This window comes from Adiantum capillus-veneris, chromosome 4 (genome assembly GCF_014529385.1).
Source record: "Adiantum capillus-veneris isolate H3 chromosome 4, ASM1452938v2, whole genome shotgun sequence".
NCBI lineage: Eukaryota > Viridiplantae > Streptophyta > Polypodiopsida > Polypodiales > Pteridaceae > Adiantum > Adiantum capillus-veneris.
Genome location: NC_140934.1, coordinates 18507198 through 18526930, shown reverse-complemented (window position 1 = coordinate 18526930; position 19733 = coordinate 18507198). Strand labels below are relative to the sequence as shown.

The 19733-nt window shown below is 43.9% G+C and overlaps 1 pseudogene; it reads left to right on the top strand.

The window, feature by feature from the left end:
- The first annotated feature begins 8762 nt into the window (after positions 1-8762).
- LOC147458808 (uncharacterized) lies at positions 8763-10922 on the top strand (annotated as a pseudogene).
- Positions 10923-19733: the final 8811 nt, after the last annotated feature.

Genomic DNA, 19733 nt, shown 5'->3' with positions numbered 1-19733 from the left:
TGTGTTACTCAGTCTACTACAGAGGCTGAATATGTTGCAGCATCAGAGGCATGCAAAGAATCAATTTGGCTTAATCGACTAGTAACAGATTTGGGAATCAAAGAAGAGATGCCTGTGTTATATTGTGATAGTCAAAGTGCTATACAATTGGCTCGCAATCCAGTTTATCACTCAAAGACAAAGCATGTGGATGTGAAGTATCATTTCATTAGGGAAATGCTCGAGGATAAGCAACTTCAGCTTGTCAAAGTTCACACCACAGAAAATCCTGCTGATCTACTTACAAAAGGACTTCTCTCAGAGAGCTTTGCGCATTTTCATAAGCAGTTAGGTGTAGGGTAGTACATCACTTCTCTACATCTCTTGTATATTAGCTTGTATAGTAGCTTCTCTCACACTTAAAGTACCACATTGGACTTTAAGTGGGAGGTTGTTGGGGTATAAAGCCCAATGTGGTCGCCCAGGTAAGTGGGCGGGCCGCCAGGTATGTACACATATTCTTTTGTAAAAACCTAATAAGAACTCACTATGCTCTACACATTACAGTAGAGCGAGTTCACCATATCGTTGTGCTCTTCTTCTTGCACTCTCTCTCGCGTCATACTTCCGCTCGTACTGCTTCAGCACCATAGTTAGAGGGCATCACAGAGAGTCTAGTGGTCTTTCCAGAGTTGAATTTGGATGCAAAAAACCATCCCAAAAGCCTAGAGCTGGCAGAAGCTCAGGCAAAGTGACAGAATCAACCTAGCTTCCAATCCAGAGGTTCATTTCTAAAAATTTTGATACTATAAGACCTCTTAATCATGCTCAACTTGATGGTATCAACAAAAATTCATTTGGCTTCCCAGCATGGATCGCGATCCATGTACCTCTGAGTCAGAATAGAAACAGAATTTTACCACACAAAGAGCTAGTCCACAGTATCCTGGTGGTTCTTTCAAAATTGAAATTGGACCTAAATTGTTGAGGTTGTGTGAGGAACTGTGTGCTATTGAAGAAACTAGCTAAGTTTTGTTGATTAAAAGCAAGAACTAATAAGAACGGCTGTAAGCTCACAGCTATCAAGCAATTTTTTGACAGGTTGCAGGTACTAGAGGATACTACCCAGCAAGCAAGTTCAAATGGGAGATTCAAACTATTTAATGAGGTGACTTGGTTTGGATTTTGTATTACCAATTCTTCATGAATTTGCGATCAGGAAGATTGTACCAGAATAGGAATCCCAGCTTTTTTGACCAAGGGAGCAATCACTTGACAAAGGGAAGTGTGAATCAGAGACCATTGCCGCCTTTAGAACCCATTTTAGAGGAGAGATTCTTTGACACTTCGTTAGAGAGATCATACAGCCTCATGACGGAAGATTCTAACAAGTCAAACACTAAGGGAACATCTTCGATGGGGGTAGGTTCTTCTCAAACTGCATCTGATGTAAAATTGCTGTATTTGAAGTTTCAATTCGAAAATGTGCTTAAGGCCAAAATCTATAAGGATGGAATGGACCGCTACTGTGTTAAGTTGGAAAATAAGCCGAGCAAGTTCAAAGACCTTGTAGATGTTGATTATGATGGAGATAGATACTTCGACCGAGAGGGAATGATGAACCTAGTGGTTCATAACCCTTTTATTGTGGATAAATGGGGAATGACTGGCACTAAGGACAAGGTAGATAACGAGCTAGCCGACGAACCACCCAAAATGGAGAAAAAAAACACGATACTCAGATGCACCAATGAGACAGAACGCCTTAATACAGACAACATGTATGTGGCGCTTTATAAGTTCAATAATGGAGAACAAACACTCTATTACAGTTGTAATGAGCCCCACATCAAGGAATTGACTGACCAAAAAAACTTGTATATTTACACGTACACGGAGGGGAGAAGTATTCAGGCGGTCATAATAGACACATATGGCCAAAAGTACTCTCCAATGGATCGTAAGGGATTAGAGAGTATACATATTTTGGAGGACCACTCCACCAATACTATGTAAATCCGGAAGAGGTAAAAACCACAACTACTCACACAAGACCTGAGATTGTACATGTAAGCCCCTTAAGAATCAGAGTGGAGGAGTCTTTTGAACATGAACGAGTCCCAAACATAGAGCCTTTAGGATCAACAACGTCTAGAGCTTCCATGAACACGCATAGAGGCAACACTGTTCTTGATGTCACTTACACCACTAGAATCCCTCCGACTATTACACGAGATTGACTTGATGAATGGATAGCGGATAGGATACCAATGGTAGTACTAGGAGGAGATTATGAACCTAGAAAAGCCACACCAGGAGGACCAGGTGTTGTTAGAATGGTTGTAGAGGCCAGATGCATGTGACCATCTCAGGTGGCAAAATGCGTACCCAAAAAGTAAAATGGATCCGGAGATCCATATGCCCATGTTTCAATCTTCAAACAAGTGTTGAGAGCGGAACAGGTAACTGATTTCCATACTCAATATGAAGGTTTTGGGTTGACATTAGAAGGTACTGTCTTGACTTGGTTCCAACCATTAAACAACTTGGAATTCCCAAGTATTGAGCAACTTCTCCAAGAATTTGTTGGGGAATTCTCAAAGAGAGGGATCAAGCATAACACTGTCTCCCAGATCTATGCATTTAGGCAAAAGGAGAAAGAGAAAGTGAAGGAAGCATCACTTCGTTTCAAGTAGTACATAGAGAGATACCTTGCTCGAGAACTACCTCAGGATGAAAGACTATCCGTCCTTTTCATAGAAGTATTGCAAAATGACACACTTAAAAAGGACTTGATTTTGAAGGCATGTGTAACTTTTGAGCAAGTCATGAAAGAGGCGTTGTATCTGGTAGATAACTGCAAGGCATACATGGAAGTTATTGAAGACACAGATCACAAGACAAGAAGCACCTCTTCAACCATTAGTGAGTCCACGAAAAAATTGGGAGGGCAAAACCCAACTGTGCCGGACGTTGATCAAACGATCGAGGAAGTGATCAGAAGGATAAACCAAGGAAATAGGACGAACCCAAACACACGACAACTGCCCACCCAAAAATGTGAGACATGTGGAGGAGATCATCCAACCCAATGGTGCAACCTTCAACAAAGGCCAGGATTAAACACACAACGAATATTGAAATGGTGTGCTACAGAACAAAAATGGACAAACCATGAAACTCATGAATATTTCTATAATTGGAACTATGTTAGAGAGAGACAATACAAACCACATGGAGGGCAACAATTTCCACGCCCTCCAAGGTACCAAGTAGAGCCAAATAACGCTATCCTAGGGCAGGAGAAAGCTCAATCTATGTTGGGACATCAACCTCCCCTACCCCAGGAAAATAGGGCTATGGTAAGGATTTCTCAATCCATAGAACCACTTTCTGATCAGAGTATGGTCCAAGTAGTCTCGTATCGGAAAGAATAAAAAAATACTTACGAAAGGGAATTTGATGGGAATGCATATGCTCCAGAGGGATACAATCCATGGATAAATCCCAAAGAAATGCCCAAACCTTTAGACATAGCACAACCATCAAAAAACCATTACTTGGTCGATGAGAATATGCTTATGTTTATGGCAAATCAGCGCTACAAACCTAAAGGGTACCCTCCTAGAGCAGGACAACTAATGGGGGCTCCACAAGCTTCTCCACCATCTGTAGGACCATGCCATGAATGTGGCAGTGATCATTGGGTGAGAGTTTGTCCAAACAAAGGAGAACGTGTAAAACTTTTTGGATTCTGTGATGGATGTACGATCGACCATCTCATTCCACACTGTCCAAAAAACCCTGACAATAAGGGGAAAGCAACCATGAACAAAATGGGGATTGTGAAAAGCTCGAGTGGATCAGAAATTGAACCGAACATTCCAATAAACCCAACTACTAAAGCCCAAGCACATGAGGCAGCAAGTCCTAGCCAGTCAAACAGAGATAGAAAATTTGTCTGTCCAAACCTCTAGGAAATGCTGGAAGGCAAAACGAGATAAGATAAAAGCCAAAAGAGAAAAGGAAAAAGCGGCACTGGAAACCCAATTATTGAAAACAAAGGAAAAACTACAAAGGGAAAGAGACCTTAAGGGGAACAACGAGATAAAAAAACCATCGGCTATACCATTGGGAGGATCTGTCTTGGTAGACAAGGTGTTCGAACCTTTGGACTCAATTTTAAAAGCTTACAAGGCAAGGCTAAAGCCTAATCAAATGCAAGAGGATAGGTGGCTAACGTACCCTCATCCGGGCTATGAGAAAGAGACGCTAACGATGTGCAAGGAGCTCATCCAAGCCGCTCAAGCGCTTATGGAACCATCAGCTCCTACTACTCCAAAAACTGAGGTATTAATCCGAGAAAAGATTCAAGAGTAAGAGGGACGGAGAATTGAAAAGAGAGACCGACCAAATCCTATAGATGAAACACCATTAGATACAAGGGTGGCAACCAATACAACAAATGGAATGTATTCTCAAGCACCACTGCCAATTCCAGAAGTAGAAGAACAATGGCCTCAGGAGCTATGGGAACATATCAGGAATAGAAAAGATAGAAGTGCTACACTTCTGCCAGCTCCCATCCCAGAGATTCACTTGGAGCATGAGCTCTACCCAAATGACATCAGATCACTGTATGGCGATGCAAGGACAACGATATCGGAGGACAGTAAACCTCATTCGTTGAAGACTTTACCTTCATTTATTGGGACCCATGAAACTCGATCGGAGGTGAAGAAAGTACCATCCCAATGGAAGCCAATCCTAAGATAATGGATACTAAAACCCTTCACAAGCCGATATCATCCCCTATCTGTTGTACACTAACTCTGTTAGAGTTACTCCACATCAGACCGCATCTTTGGGATGAGGTCGGGAAAATTTTGAAAAAAATAGGGCTGGTAATTATGTCACCCGAGGCTCCTCCAAACACACTAAAGACACAACCCTCAAAACAAACTAAACATGAGCCAGTACTAGTGAACAAGGTAGGGGATTATTGTGAAGGTGAAGAAGAAAATATACTCTGTCGGTGGAGTACAAAGAGGTTAAGTCAATAGCAATATTGGATAGAAGTGCTGAAATAGCCATAGCTACCAAAGCAATGTGGAAAAAATGGGAAAAACCTGCTCTCTGAAAGACTAGGATGAAACTTCAATTGGCAGATGGGTATCTGGAAAGACCCATTGGCATCTTGGAGCAGATTGTGGTAACCTCTTGCGGAATTGCATATGAACACACTTTTGCTATTATGAATTTCGATATCATATTGGGCAGACCATTCATGCATCAGCTCAAAATGGTGCAAGATTGGGGTTATGACTATATCTATCTAATGAACAAGGATGTCACTACAAAAATTAGTGTTGCAGATCATAGCTATAGAGATGTAGAATGAATCCTAGGAGAAGACTTGAACTCCACAACTGACCCAGAGGGGGGAATACCGGCTTGGCTACAAAACAAAGCTCACCAGTGGACAGGAGAGGCTTCGGAAGGTGGAAGTTTAAAAAGGGAAAATTACATTCTTGATAGGACTGCACAAGACGAGGCATATATACCAGAGCCTTTTCCAAAAGATATGTTCGAACCTTCTTGATGGCAACAGATACTAGCCACTCTTGAAGTTTGTGTTAACAAGGTGACCCTCACCAAATTCTGCGATGAGGAAGGATATGATATCATTCCATTCCAGATGATGGGTGTCAGCCTAACTCCGAAGTCAGAGTGGGTGTTGACGGGCGAGCGCCAACGACATGCATTGTGCTTCATTAGTGTGTACACATATGTGTATACACATATTCTTTGTATCTACGGGCTCTACTTGAGTTCCACTTTGTACGTCTATGAGTAGATGAGCCTAGATGCCTATTACATGCATTTACACTTTTGGCCGGCAGCCCATTTTTAGAAGCTCTTTGTATATAACTCAATTCACAAGATGTGAAAGGGCATTCTTAGAAGAGCCAACTCTTGGAGAGAAAAGAGAGCTCAAGAGAGTGTGAGGTGAGTGTGGAGAAGAAGAAGAGGAGTGGCTATGGAGCTTGGAGCTTCCTTATACACATGTAGCCGTTTGGGGTTAATGGAAGTAAGTCTCTCTACTTGCTCTTGTCTTTCATGCTTATGTGTGTTGTCGTTGCTTGATTAAGTCTTAATCTCCTCTTCTCTCTCAAGTTTCCCTCTTGTTGGAGCATTCTAACTTCACATGTGTGCTAGATTAGAGTGTGTGTGTACGTGTGTTGCATGCATTGATCTAATTAGGCTTCCGTGTGTGTGCTTAATGTGTGATTAGAGTGTGTGTGCTTGAGATGAGAGCAAGGGAAGCATCAATGTCCTCATGTGTAGAGAGTTAGAGTGTAGGTTGAGTGTGTGTGTGTGTGTGTAGATCTAGCTTCTCGAGCTTTCCCTCTTCTATTCCCATGCTTTTCCCCTCTTCCTAGAGTCCTCAAGCTATCACATTTGGTGCATCCACGCCTCCATGCACTAGCCGGGTTCCGATCCACCGGATTGACATTATGTCGGTGGGTTGAGCTCTATGCTACGACCGCCAACATTGGCGCCGCTGTCGAGGATCGAGCGCCTAAGGTAGAGGATCACCCGTGTGATGGTTTGAGTTCACTAATCTTCATTAGGTTTTGGTTTATGGTTGTAGGAATGGTGGTAGGTTTTGATTTTGGTAGCATGTAGACTAATTTTGCGGTTTTTCCCTCTTTCTACACACTAATTTCTCACTAATCTACTAACAATTGAGCTTACACATGTATGGTTGTGCCTAATTAGAGGCAAGGTGTGCATGATTTTGGTTTGAAATCGTTGATGTTTGGTTGCAAATCATGCATTTGGGATTTGGTTGCTTGTAGGTGAAAACGCCGGATCCGGAGCTTCGCATACACGCACGGTGTATAATCGTCATTTGGACTTGGATTCGATGTGTTGATTATGGTCATGTAAGCGCTCTACATCCCTTGTGTGCTTTGGTGGTTTGGTGTTTGGGATTTAGTGCTTTGTGTGCTCTCTGAAATCCGTTTGAATGCCAATTTTTTGATGCCGGATTTGTGTGATTTGGTCATCCGTTTATTGGTATAAGCATTGATCATTCAAGTTGTGCAATTGGACATCCGGGAAAGTGTATTTGTGCTTGCAAAAACGCTGATTTGGTTTGTGCATTCAAGTAGTCAAGCCCTTAGCGTTTTCTCTGAAATCGTCATTTGGAAAGTATGCTTTTGATGCCACATTGAGTTGTTTTGATTGTTTATGCATTTTGGTGCTACATTTGTGTTTCCGATATGATATCAAAGTGATTTGAAAAGTTGAACTTCATTCGGATTTGATTTGGGTCGATTCGGGCCAAAAACGCTCAAAAAATGAAAAAAAAAACGCTCCAAGAATCTCGCCTTTTGCTACCATTTGGTATGTATGATGAATTAGCGGGTGATTCTTGGTGAGAATGTGTGTCTAAGAGAGCTTAAGGGGTTGCTTAATTTTCAAAAATTTTCCGGTGATTTTTGGTATTTTTTAAGGCAATTTTTTTGCCTCTTGAATGCCAAAAAAATCAATTAATTGACAAAAAGTTGATGAAAATTTAGGCAAAATTGGGTAGCCGAATCTGTCAACGTATTCTTCATGAGCCTGAGACTTTTCTATATTTTTTGGGCTAAATTTTGTATTTTTTGACTATTTGTTACGCTCTTGGGCAATTTTTTTTAACTTTTTGGAGTATTTTGAAAAAAAAAACAAAAAAAAAACACACACACATATACATACACACCCACACACACACACATCCACACACGCACAATAACCCCCCCCCCCCCCCCCCCCCCGTCTCCCAAGGCATTGCCCCCCTCCTTAATTCCTCCCCCCTTGTCAGTTGTCCTCTCTTTCACTTTGTCCCCCCTCTCAATTTGTGTAGCACCCTTTACTTCAATGCCATCTAAAAGAAACCCCCTACTCCTTTTAATTTGTGCATAGTGCCCCCCCTCTTATTTCAATAAGAGCAAAAAGACAAACCCTCCACGTTGGCTTGCTTGTTTTGGATTCAAAAGAGAGATATATGCTTTTTTTCTTAAGTTGCAAAAGTGAAGGGTTTGTGGCCTAGAAGCTTTCCCACCAAAAAAAAAAAAAAGAAAGGAGAGAGAGAGAAGAGAGCATTTCCTCGCATAGGATCCGGAGAGAGAGAGAGAGAGGAGAGAAGAGCAAGTTCTCGCGTCATGTAGTGAGAGGGAGATAGGGTGCACGCCCGTGCAGTGAGAGAGAGATAGGAGCTTTTTCTGCGCATCGACGAGAGAGAGAGGGAGACTTCACACCCATTCGTCCACATATTCACTTGCATCCGCCTTCACTCGCATATGTGCATTTACACGCCCACTCACTCGCACGCACACACACGACCACTCACACGCGGACACATACGCATCCGTGTTTGACAACCGACACAGACACGCATTCAGGTGCGCCACGTTGTACATTCGCTTCGCACACCCACGTTCACGCGCATCACCCTGCATATTCCGCATCGCACACCCCATTGACCCGATTGCCCGAGATTAGACATAGGAGCCCGACTAGAGACCGTGCACACGCCGAGAGTGCACTTTGCGCACACATGATGACCATGACGAGCCAGTGCTCCGAGTATATATTGCTCACGCTAATAGGCGAGCACAGAGGCCGACCCACTTACACAGACACACAGGGATACTTTTTTGTCCAGTGTCGTGCCTCCCTTGGCCCCACACAGACATTCCAGATAGTGCGAGTCCGTCCTGGTGACATGCTGGATGACACATTTAGAGATGATTAGGCAAGAGGAGATAGAGCTAGTAAACGCACACGACTATTCGATTAGGCAAGAGGAGATAGAGCTAGTAAACGCACACGACTGCTTTGAGGCATTCGACCACCCTGAGCAAGTTATATTACAGCGGGTAGGTCACTGAGTGATCTATACTGATAGTGCTCAACGCCGATATCAGTTAGAGTGTCGTGCATCCAGTCGACGCCTATCCAGAGATGTTGTGACACTAGTTGGCGAGCCTAGAGACAGATGCTACGAGAGCACCGCAGGCACTGAGTTTTACTTTTTGACTTGTGGGTTGCCATATGATCCTCGAACGACCCAGCGCCCTGCTTCGAGTAGGAGTCCCTCACCTCCTCTAGACATAGTGCCACCACCCAGGACACTCAGGAGACCACCGCCAGGGTTCTCGTCACCTAGACCTGATTTGCTGCCAGGCGTTTCGAGCTACCATGAGTCTAGAGAGATGCACACCTCGGCGAGTGCTAGTACTTTGCGTACCACTCATAGTGAGACCGAGAGTGAGAGCCCGCGAGCGACATATTTTAGGGAGTCTCCACCTCGACACCTTGCACCATCTAGAGACCCATCCCCACCTCTGATGACACATATTAGAGACCATACGAGAGAGGCGACGATGACCCCAACACCACCGTTGAGAGCACCAAAGTTCGGGCACGGTAGACTACACATTGTAGATATGAGTGCCCCTAGACCACTGACCACTACGCTTCAAGCACCGCTTGAGGCTAGAGAGACCGCAGGTAGCACGATACAGATAGAGGGTCAGATTCTATGTATCATAGGCCAGTACCAGCGTGGTGTTGCCTTCTATGTTGATTTACATGACCACTTATATGTGCGGATGGCAGACCCACATCGACCACTGTCTTTACCTAGGTAGATTGTGAGAGTCTACACAGATGCCGATAGAGCAGTCCTTATTGATGAGCTTGGAGAGCAGTATTTCTCGATTGAGACCCTTGACTTCGATGATATTGAGCGAGCACACTCAGACGATCGCCTAGACACGCAGACACATCCTAGGCTAGTGGAGCTTCACAGAGTTGAGCAAACCATGACCTATCTAGACGAGCTCGGTCGTAGGTACAGACGCTTGTCGATTGGTGGATCCAGAGATCCTTCGGCACACTTTCTTGCACATTTGATAGGAGATCCACGTGAGCGAGTTTATAGGGATACCGACCATGCACTGTACATTTTGACTATAGGTCTACCCTACTCCCTTCAACTTAGGCATCACGACTTATGTTTACCCACGATGGCTATGCTAGCTCCACGGTTACCGAGAGCTCCGAGTCCTCTAGTCACACCAGTTGCGATATCACCACCTAGGCCTCCTTTGTTGCGACGTATTTTACCACCTTGGGAGAGGCCCAATGAGGATGACGCCTATCTTGACGAGCGAGTGACCCCACGAGAGAGAGCCACTCAGGAAACACCTATGCTTGAGCCTACACGAGAGCCTCTGAGGAGTGTTCCACGAGAGATAGCTCCAGCACTTAGCCTCAGGTAGAGCCCCCTGAGACTAGAGACTACTCAGAGCATTGTTAGGGAGCCTACACCACCTGCCGCTCTCGTCCACGAGACTTCCAGCGTGCAGCAAGAGACCTCACAAAGTCGCACATTGAGTGACCCTGGCCTAGACACAGATGAGACCATTATGCAGTTCTTGGCTACTTATGAACATCCTTGTTTAGATTTGCCGACCTCACAGCGGCCCTTAGAGATAGCTATCGAGCCAGAGCCATATGCGAGAGTCGCTCCTTTTACAAGAGAGACCGTAGAGCCGATAGCATCGATGTCCCACACTTCTAGCATGCATAGTGGTGCCACAGTCTGTGAGCCGCCGAGAGAGCAGCCACCCCAAGTAGATGCCGCCTTAGTGCCATCTACAAGTGCCGATTCACGATCATATCACCCGATTGAGCGGAGACCAGCCACGAGCCGTATATTGCTAGATCAGGTTCCTAGAGACCACGTTCGAGACACCACGCCGATAGAGGATACACCACAGATACCTGGACATATACGAACTAGAGTGACCTCTACTGACACACGATGTAGGGATACGAGACTGCTTACTAGAATTGTTTGGAGACCACGTACACAGGCATCCTAGCCATGTGTAGAGCCTTCTCTAGACAGTGGTTCCATAGCGACGAGTAGTGCCACCGAGGAGCGACCCATGATAGATCAGGCACGTAGTTTTCCACGTAGAGCTTCCCGGACCCTTCGACAGTTCTATGTTCCCCGTACCGAAATACACGCTAGATCTTTGCCTTGTAACGACACGATTGTGTTTATAGAGAGCCATATGACCGATGACAGACTTTCACATGGTTGGATCACATCTAGATGGTCACTTGAGGCACATGACTATTTCGAGGGACAGAGACATGTTTGGGTACCTAGGCCACGAGTGGTAGAATACCTGGCGCATACACGACCATACCCTAGCGGGAGACCTCCACGAGCTAGATGTCGAGAGACGAGACGACCCATAGAGAGGCCAGCCCCTCCACAACAGCGAGCATGTCCTAGAGATAGATGCACACACAGACATGCTAGATGAGCTCATACCGATATCCCTATGAGAGCGCGAGCATTGCATATCTGGCTACCAAAGAGCCTTCCCCCTAGTTTATCACACGTAGACCCTAGCACTAGCTCGAGTCAGATTTCTATTGACCATCATAGAGACATAGAGCTATGTAGGAGTGTACCAGTGATACATGAGCTTCAGAGACCTATGACCAGTGACATAGAGGCTGATGTCATCCCTAGACATGATATTTTTCCTTCAGCGCAGACCACATGTATAGATCTAGGTGCTAGCCAGCCTTTGACCATTAGACAGAGAGCTATCCTTTTATTTGGAGAGGGTTCTCTTATTCGTTCTAGTCGCACGCGACTTTGATTTATATTGATTGATCATGGTGCACTAGACACATGCGCATATACCAGAGGCACTTTTTCCCATTGGGTTTTTCCCTCTGGATATCTAGATTTTTAGACCTTAGTTTAGGAATTTTATTTTGTTTTCACTATTGCCTCTTTTCCTGCTGATATGCCCCTCGAGGTATTGTGCTTTGTGTCTTACTTTTGTGCAGGAAAAAGAAGCATGAGGACTAGCTTGACATTTACTCCCGGCGATTTGCATTTGGTGGGCCATCTCCATTGCTATTGGGGTCTATCGTCACATCTGGATACGAGGATCCACCCCATTACAGGTGTACTTTTTCCATGATTGCCTCTTTCTCCTCTTATCACTACATTTTCCTTGATGTGCATAAAGTGCACAACCACATGAGTTTTTGCAAGCTAGGCTAGCTTTTGCAAGTTTCCATCTAGGTGTTTTGGTGCAAGTCATTAATTTAATTTTGACCTTATTTTTAGCAATCATGGGTATGCATTTGTGACCTTGTGTTAATCCTAGTTCATGACATTGCTAGCTCTAGGTTTTGAAAATTCTACTTAATGATTGTGACAAGCATTTAGGTGTGCTAGTTCTATGTGCAAGCTTGTTTCATTTGGTTACACTTCATGAGATTGCATCATACACTTTGGAAGAGAAATCCAACCAAAAAATGCCAAAACAAAGGGCTACCAAATGAAAAATAAAGTCTATGTTTATGTGTACGGCCTATCGCCTTAGTGGTCTTTGGCGGGCGAGGGGAATCACCTTGGCTCGCTTGGTCAAGGCCCTAAACCGATGCCTTGGATTGTTAGGGGGTAGCCATGCCTTGAGTGAACTAGTAGACTCTTGGAGAAGGCCTTGTAGTCATACAAGGAACCAAGGTCGATGCTTGTCTCACTCTTGGATGGTCGCCATGTGCTTTAAATTCCTATGTTTGCATTAAATCAAAAGGCAAATGAAGCCTCTTCCACTTGAAATTCAAACATTCTCATATTTGTTTACTACTTGAAATGCGCCCAAGCCTAGCTCTCGTGCCATTTAGATGTTTGTTTCTTATTAAGCATGCTAATTTCACTTCTTAGACTTGGAATAGTTGAGACCTTAGATTAAAACTCGGACACCTTTTGCTAACTCGTGCATTACTTCCAATAAGCTTGGACTTTAATGAAGTGTCTACACTTGACCATCTTATGTACCTTACAATTGCTATGCTTGCTTTGCGAAACTCTAATGTGGTTGCTGCTATTCATTGCTTCTCTTTTATTATGCACTCTCACTCTTATGTTGGACTAGCATGCACCTTAATGAAATTATCTTTTGTGCAGCCACATTCATCACCCCTTTGACGACTCTTACGAGCGCCCGAGGACGTGCACGAAATTAGGAAGGGGAGAGTGTTGACGGGCGATCGCCAATGACATGCATTGTGCTTCATTAGTGTGTACACATATGTGTATACACATATTCTTTGTATCTACGGGCTCTACTTGAGTTCCACTTTGTACGTCTATGAGTAGATGAGCCTAGATGCCTATTACATGCATTCACACTTTTGGCCGACATCCCATTTTTAGAAGCTCTTTGTATAAAACTCAATTCACAAGATGTGAAAGGGCATTCTTAGAAGAGCCAACTCTTGGAGAGAAAAGAGAGCTCAAGAGAGTGTGAGGTGAGTGTGGAGAAGAAGAAGAGGAGTGGCTATGGAGCTTGGAGCTTCCTCATACACATGTAGCTGTTTGGGGTTAATGGAAGCTAAGTCTCTCTACTTGCTCTTGTCTTTCATGCTTATGTGTGTTGTCGTTGCTTGATTAAGTCTTAATCTCCTTTTCTCTCTCAAGTTTCCCTCTTGTTGGAGCATTCTAGCTTCACATGTGTGCTAGATTAGAGTGTGTGTGTACGTGTGTTGCATGCATTGATCTAATTAGGCTTCCGTGTGTGTGCTTAATGTGTGATTAGAGTGTGTGTGCTTGAGATGAGAGCAAGGGAAGCATCAATGTCCTCATGTGTAGAGAGTTAGAGTGTAGGTTGAGTGTGTGTGTGTGTAGATCTAGCTTCCCGAGCTTTCCCTCTTCTATTCCCATGCTTTTCCCCTCTTCCTAGAGTCCTCAAGCTATCACATTTGGTGCATCCACGCCTCCATGCACTAGCCGGGTTCCGATCCACTGGATTGACATTATGTCGGTGGGTTGAGCTCTATGCTACGACCGCCAACAGTGGGAAGTCCCTGACAAAGACGGGGTTGCCGAGTGCCGAAGCATAGTGGATGAAATCTCTGTAATATACCTTGACCAAATGGATGAAGAAGATTTTCAAGACTCGATTGATAACCTGCTAGAGGCTAACGCAGACGAAAAGCTGTCTAGTAGCTCAAGTCAGAGCATCAAATGGAAGGATCAACGGGTGATCTACTATGATTTCCCAAACCAAAATCCTTGAAGACAACACAGATATTGAGATAAACACAGAAACAACCGAGAAAAGCACAATGAGGACTTAGTACCTCTGTTAACTGACAAAATGCAGTACTAAACGTTAGTAGAAGCGACGAACTGCCTCAAGGACGGGATATCAATGAGATACATGAAACTTGACCTAGCCAAAAAAAAAGAGAAAAAAAGAAGAGAGAAATTCCGAGAAATCAATGAAGTTGTCCAAAATGGAGCGCAAAATCAAATACAATGAACTGAAACGAGCCTTGAAGGAAGTTTGGACAACAGAAATGGAAACTGACGAGGAATCGAATGATGATAAATTTGATGCACCTTCCTGCTATAAGAAGTATACCATTTAGGATAGGAAAATCGTAGTGTAGAAACCCAAACGAGATCCCAAGGAACCTGAAAAAGCCAAATGCACCAACTTAGCAGAACCAGGCGAGGAGCCTAAACCGGCATACATTGCCACGGACCTTACTGACAAGGAAGAGCAACTTCTAGTCGATACGCTCAGATGATACAAAGATGTCTTTGCATGGTCATACAAAGATCTAAAGGGGATAGATCCTGAGGTTTGTCAGCACACTATACCCCTTAAGAGTGATGTCAAACCACACAGACAACGTCCTTACACGTACAATGAAACGTTTGCCAAGAAAATTAAGGAAGAGATAGACAAACTGAAGGGCACCGAATTTATCTATGAGATTTAACACACTGATTGGGTGTCCCCTATTGTGGTGGTACCCATAAAGAATGGAAAATTGCAGGTGTGTGTAAACCTCAAAAAAGTAAATGCAGCCACCATCAGGGATAACTATCCACTGCCAATAATGGATCATGTTATCGAGAGGGTAGCAAGGAAAGAGGCCTATACTTTCTTGGATGGATTCTCAGGATACAACCAGTTGATGATTAAAGCAGAAGATCAGCATGAGACAGCTTTTGCGCCAGAGTGGGGTGTATTTGCCTACAAGGTAATGCCTTTCGGCTTGACCAATGCCCCTGCCACATTCCAAAGACTAATGAGCCACGCATTCAAAGAATATCTCATAAAATTTCTGCAGATTTACATGGATGATCTTTGTGTCTCATCTGGGAGTCTTTGAAAAGTACAGAACGTATCATATTTACTTAAACCCCTGAAAAATTCATCTTCATGGTAAGAGAAGGTAAAATTTGTTGAGATGTCGAGCTCTACACCTTGAGCTGGCATCCACTACGGGTCTTGGCCGCTTACAACATTTACTCACTGGCGCGTTAGGTGACCGACACGGAGGATCTCTGCCAGTGATTCTACAACTGGACTACACTTATAGTGCCAGCCTAGTACGCTTCTAGCGAGTTCACACTTAGTGACCGCATGTACATATGTGCTACTTTTCAGCTTTAGCACTTAGTCATTTTGTACTCTCTTTTCTGTGAAGAAGAAGAAGAAGCTTTCCATCTCTGTGTGCTTTGTGCTTGTCTTGTGTAGCTCTCTTGCATCCTCATTCTTTACATGGTATCAGAGCCTGGTGCAGGCAAGAGAGGCTAATCTACTTGACTATCACGAGGCCAGACTTGAGCTACACAGTAGGCTTGGAGAGTCAGTTCATGCAGCTACCGAGGATGTCAACATGTACAGGAAGATTGTGGGTAGTCTAATCTACTTGACTATCACGAGGCCAGACTTGAGCTACACAGTAGGCTTGGAGAGTCAGTTCATGCAACTACCGAGGAAGCCACATTTGGATGGAGTACGACGCACACTTAGGTATGTGCAAGGTACTCTTGACTATGCATTGTTCTATGCAGCAGATGCACCATTAGCATTGTATGGGTATACAAATGCAGATTGGGCAGGTAGCATTGTTGATAGGAGATCTACGAGTGGCTTCATGTTCTCTTTTGGGAGTGCTGCTGTTACTTGGAGCAGCAAAAAGCAGCCTACGGTTGCTTTATCGAGCACAGAGGCCGAGTACAGAGGTACAGCAGTTGCGGCGTGCGAGGTAGCTTGGCTACGCACATTACTTGAGGACTTGGGAGTGCAGGTGGACCAGCAGATTTTCATCCATTGTGACAACCTCAGCAGCATGCAGTTGGCTAGGAACCGAGTGTTCCATGCCAGGACCAAACACATAGAGGTCCATTACCACTACGTTCGAGAGCGAGTGTTGGCGGGCGACATCGACTTGGTCTACGTCAGCGCAGAGGAGCAGATAGAGGATATCTTTACCAAGGCCCTCGGAGCTGAGAAGCTTCGACGTTTTCGGACTATGCTTGGACTCTGCGACATGCAGAGCTCGAGGGGGAGTGTTGAGATGTCGAGCTCTACACCTTGATCTGGCATCCACTAGGGGTCTTGGCCGCTTATGGCATTTATTCACTGGCGCGTTAGGTGACCGACACGGAGGATCTCTGCCAGTGATTCTACAGCTAGACTACACTTATAGTGCCAGCCTAGTATGCTTCTAGCGAGTTCACACTTAGTGACCGCATGTACATATGTGCTACTTTTCAGCTTTAGCACTTAGTCATTTTGTACTCTCTTTTCTGTGAAGAAGAAGAAGAAGCTTTCCATCTCTGTGTGCTTTGTGCTTGTCTTGTGTAGCTCTCTTGCATCCTCATTCTTTACAAAATTTTGGGTCACATTGTGTCCAAAAATGGAATTTCAACGGATAAAGAGAAGGTACAAATAATTGCTGCACTACCGCGACCAACGAAGATGAAAGAAGTGCAAGCATTTATGGGGCATTGCAAGTACTACAGTCGTTTCATATATATGTATGCTCTAATAGCTAAGCCGTTGTACACCCTCATTGCTAAGTTCAAATGGACGGAGGAATGCGAGCATGCTTTCCAAAAATGAAGCACCAATTAATTTTTTCTCCAATTTTGCAAACCCCTGATTGGAGAAAAATCTTTCATGTTCATGTGGATGCATCAGCCTATGCCATGGGGTGCATATTAGCCCATCCAAGAGAGAAGAAAATGGATTTTTTATTTGCTACTCTAATCGGCAGCTAAACAACACAGAAAAAATTATACCACTACGGAAAGAGAAGGTCTGGGGATGATTTATGCTGTCAAAAAATTTAGACACTACCTTCTAGCAAACAAATTTGTTTTCTTCGTGGATCACCAAGCACTGCCATATCTAGTAAACAAACCTTGCAACACTGGAAGAATTGTTCGCTTGTTTATACTATTGATTTCTTTTGACTTCACAGTAGTTAGAAAAAAGGGGACCACACACACAAGAGCAAATCATCTTTCACGACTATTTCATGGGGAAGCACCTTAGGGTGTTGATGATGATCTTCCCGATTCGTATCTGTTTAACATTGAAATGGTATCAAGATGGAGCGAAGAGGTCATTCCTCTACTCACAATTGGCTCATTACAGATAGAAAGACAACCATCAATTATACATCAAACATAAAATCTCCAGCTTTTAGCAAGACGACTGTACAAACACGGTAAGGATGGGATATTGAGACTTGTGTACAGCCTGAAGAATCCACCTACTACTACCTCAAACAGGCTCATATACAAAATATGGGATTTCATAATAGAGAAACACAGACAGGCCAATGACTAAAGAGACTGAGAGTCTATTGGCCAAACATGGAACACAATGTCCATATATATGTAAAATCCTGCGATAGTTGTACAAAACAACCTCCAGTGGAACATGCCACCCTGTTTCGAGTAGTCCAAGCACCCAAATGGAGTGCTCACATAGTTGAGTACTTAAAAATACAAGACCTTCCCAGAGGAATGGGGCAAAGCAAGAATGAAAAATGTAGAAGAAGAGGCCAAACACTATCTGCTCATTGCCAACCAATTGTATAGGTGGGGAAAGGACAAACAACTACGGCTGTGTGCTACAGAAAGAAAATATTATGTTATCTTAGATCAAGCACACTTAGGACATCCAAGGGTACATTTCTCTGCTGATAAAACGACAATGCTTGTGCTACACTCAGGCATATGGTGGCCAACCCTGTTATGGATGCAGGGACATATGTCAAACGATGTGATGAATATCAACGCACAAAACCACCCCTATGGAGAGATGAAATGCCACTGAGGCCAATGACGGGGGTACGTGCTTTCGCTAAATGGGGAATTGACTTCATTGGTCCTATCATACCTCTAAGATACAGGATGCATGCACAATACATCATAGTAGCAATAGACTACATGACAAAATGGGCGGAAGCAAAAGCGACCCAAAAAATCGATGTAATAACTACAACTCAGTTCCTTTTCAAACATGTCTTTATGAGATATGGACTACCTATCAAAGTAGTGAGCAATAGGAGAACACAATTTTTTAACGACGTCATTGAAAGCCTTCTTGACGAATTCATGGTGGTCCATCGCAAATCGGCACCTTATCATCTGCAAGCTAACGGGCAAGCAGAGAGTACCAACAAAATCTTATGCACCGTACTCACCAAAATAGTCAGTGACTCAAGAATTATTGGGATCAAAAGCTACACACAGCTTTATGGGCTTACAGAGTAGCTTTTAAAACTTCCATCGGCACGACACCCTTTAACCTGGTATTCAAGATTAATGCGATCCTACCATTGGAATTCCTAATCAAAACCCTAAGAGTGGCAACACAATTAGGATGGACGGGCCATGAGCCATCGGAGAGACTAGATACCCTGGAACAATTAGATGAAACCCGACTTAGAGCGATAGCTGGGGTATATGCTCAGAAAAAACAAATGAAGGCTTTCCATGATCAACATGTGATCGGCAAGGAGTTCCAAAAAGGGGATTACGTTTTAATGTATACCCTCAAACAACACTCCAAAAAACTCAAAAAGCGAGGGATGGGGCCTTTTGTAATACATGACATATCACAAAGTGGTGCCGTCAAGCTTGCAACATTAGCAGGAGAGGAGATGCCTAATTGGACGTGTGGCTATAGATTAAAGAAATATCTTTTTCCACTGACACCCGAGGAACTCGCAACAATACATGCAGCAGCTCAGCGAGAACATGCACAACAGCAAGCCAAAATCAGAATATTAAAGCGCAAGGAGCAAGAAAACTTTCAGATAGAAGCACAACAAAACAATGGTATTGAGACTATTCCGTTAGCATCCATACAAACATCAGCTACATGGTTAGGAGGAATGGATCTACGCATTAATTTACAACTTGCAGATGGCACTACAGAGCGAGCATTAGTGGACATTGGGGCTAGAGCTAATGTGTTAACTACTCCACTTTCAGAAAAATCACGCGGGAGCCTCTAATGCCAAACACTATAGAATTCAAGGTTGCAAACAAAGGCACTATGGACAGTCTGGGCCACATAAATCTACCAATCACCATTGATGGTACAGTTTATCCACATCAGTTTCATGTGGTCGACGATCAACATCTTAACGAAGCAGTTATTCTGGGAGTGTTGTGGATGCGCACTTATCAAGCCACGCCAAACTGGTGGGACAATACCTTACTTCTCAAACAAGAGGGCCAATTTTTTGCCATGCCATTCGTACAAACAGACCATGTGCGGGAACCTCTACCATTGCCACATGCACCAACTCTACGATATTCCACAATAGTG